The 2696-nt window shown below is 43.2% G+C and overlaps 1 non-coding gene across 1 annotated transcript; it reads right to left on the bottom strand.

Moving 5' to 3' along the window:
- Window positions 1–339: 339 nt before the first annotated feature.
- trnaf-gaa (transfer RNA phenylalanine (anticodon GAA)) lies at window positions 340–412 on the bottom strand. The gene has a single exon. It is a non-coding gene; the product is annotated as a tRNA-Phe (tRNA).
- Window positions 413–2696: the final 2284 nt, after the last annotated feature.

Here is a 2696-nt window from a genome sequence, read left to right on the forward strand (position 1 = left end):
AATGCCAGCCACTGATTTAAGAATTGTGTGGAACGCTAACATGAAGCTAGGTCCTGCCCTGTCAAAGGGTGCAGCCTGTTTGAGTGTTGCGAATAGAAGCGCCAATGGAGAAGGGAGTTATCTCAAACGCCTAAACGCTGTCCTCCAGTGCGAGAGGGAGCCCTATATGTATCCCTACGTTCTCCTAAAAGGGTATTTCTTTGTAAATGTCCGCCGTGTTTTGGGAAATCACGAGCCAGAAAATCACAGGATTAAAACGGTTGCCGCGCCAGCCGTTACAGACAATGGGAGATAGATGGCAACCAAAAGGGACAGCTTTACACAAGTGACCTCCTCACTTGCCGAAACCCGGGATCGAACCAGGGACCTTTAGATCTTCAGTCTAACGCTCTCCCAACTGAGCTATTTCGGCTTGTCATCAAAGACCCATCCCACGCACCACCAAGCACTGCAACCGGAATGTGAAAGGATCACTGGGCGCGCTTGCAGGGACATGTATCTTCCAATGCACTTTGCATATGTTAATCAAAGACTTCTGCCTCTAAAACTGAAGAGCTCGGTCTGCTGTGCCATCACATTGGCAATATAACGGCTCTTGAAATGGTTCAATGAGCACCGATTTTTAACGACTGCAAGTTGCCAGACACTGATTTATCAACTTGGGGTAACCCTAATAGACAGCGAGGTCCTGCCACAGGGTGAAACCTCTTGGCTGTCTCTCCATTGGAAAACGTTACATTAACAGGATTTAAAATGTATTTACATGGATTGTTAAACTATTAGCTATTAGCAAATTGTTGCTATGTTAATGGTGTATTACATTGATGAGAAGTCAAGACATTAACAACCCTGTGTGCAAATTTTGTGCACAATGACACCTTTCAGCTACAGTAATATATGTTTTCCAATGCTTTTAATTTATTTCATGCCTCTTATTCTATTCAGTATAACCTCACTTCCCTTTACAGTTGCATCAAACCCGATCAAAATCACACAGATATAGAATATTGAGTTATAGCCTACTGTATACAGTCTACTGGACCTTTGCAAGGTATCAGTTCTTGGTATCACCTGTTACCATGCATTTTAGTTTGCACCGAATGCTGTCAGTATGTCTCTGCACCAATGTCACCAATGCAACTTCCAGTATTTATTGTACTTAACAATTAAGTTATTCTGTTTCCTCCAGATAGTCACAATCTGTGGATAGTCATTTGATAAACTGATAGAAATAGAAATGAGGAGGGCAGATTATCATAGCTATCTCTTATTGAACCACAAGATGGCAGCAAATAAATGGTGTATTGAATTAGCCTCAATTGTGAAGGCGACTACTTAAGAGGACCAATAGACCTAAATATTCAGAAAGACTCAAAATCAGGTAGCCGGGCAGCATAACATTTAAAAATCACTTCTATGATATCACATTAGATGTTGATCCTTTAGCCCGTGATAGTCTGTGTTTTGTGTTTGTTTTGTGAGTGTTTTACTATGTCATGTTCATCTAAGCCATGGATGGACAACCATCCCATTTCACTGATAGTTTCTCCTTGCTGGTTGAAAGTGTCTTAATCAGTGAAATCAGCTGCTGTAGTATTTGGTTGGAATGAAAACCTGCAGAGTACTGGGCCTCCATGGCACATGGTTGCACATCCCCAATCTAGGCTTGCATTAATCTCATTAAAAGAGTACCACCACCGAGCACTTTTGTCTGGTTTTATAATAAGATGTAAACCTACTACAGTTTTTCTTATGTCATGGGCCCTTTTAATAGGTGCTGATACAGGATAGATGATGGCACTTGCATGCCATTCCTCCCTGACATTATATGATAGGGCTGGAGGCAAGGCTGCTGCACAGGAGGCTGTTAGCCATAGTTCACTGGAGAAAAATCTGTGATGTAAAGCAAAGATTTAACAGCCCAGAGCCCAACCGCTGGGAAAATGTGGGTGGGGAAAGTGAATGAATAACACTCTCTCCTCCCTCAACAACTACTGTCAAGGTGCGTTTGAGCAAGGCACCCAGCTGCTCCAGTGGAGAAGCTCAGTGGCCACCAGTAAGACTGTGGTGGTACTGGGCAACTCCTCTGTGTAACTGTATGAATGTGAAGCAGGGTGTTGCTGGAAAATGCATGAAGCTCTGTCGACTTTCCTGGACAAATAAAGGTAAAAAAAAAAAAAACCTGCATTCATTTCTGTCCTGCTCTAAATCCGCAGGGCGTCAGAGAGCCACATTCATAACCCAGACCTAGGCCAGATAATATAGCCTACACCAGGAGCGGGATAACCAACATCAATGAAGTCTGGCAAGAGGAGAAAGGAAAATCTCTACCTCAGGATATTGCAAACCGCTACAAATAGCGCTCCTCAAAACACAGTTCACATTTTTCTGCATCAAAGCAGAAAGCAGCGCAGGGTGTGAGGATGCAGTGTTTCCCACAGAATTGCCCCTGCCCTTTTTGTTGTGAGTGCCCTTTTTTTTTTGGCTATATACCTTTATTTAACCAGGGTAGATCCAGGCCCCAATGACCACTTCCAATACTTCATTCGTTTTTAGGCTTTTTCACCTTAATTGACAGGGCAGTAAAGATTGACAGGACAGACAGAGGGGATGACATGCAGCCATACACCATAGGGGCACTGGAGCTGCTCAAATACCCATCTGGTGTGACATTAGGGCAAAAATGACAGAAAATT

The sequence above is a fragment of the Centroberyx affinis genome, unplaced genomic scaffold (assembly GCF_046629955.1).
Source record: "Centroberyx affinis isolate AG114_WGS23_722 - 3 ecotype Tasmania unplaced genomic scaffold, CSIRO-AGI_Caff_v1 ptg000188l_1, whole genome shotgun sequence".
In the NCBI taxonomy this organism is placed as follows: Eukaryota; Metazoa; Chordata; class Actinopteri; order Beryciformes; family Berycidae; genus Centroberyx; species Centroberyx affinis.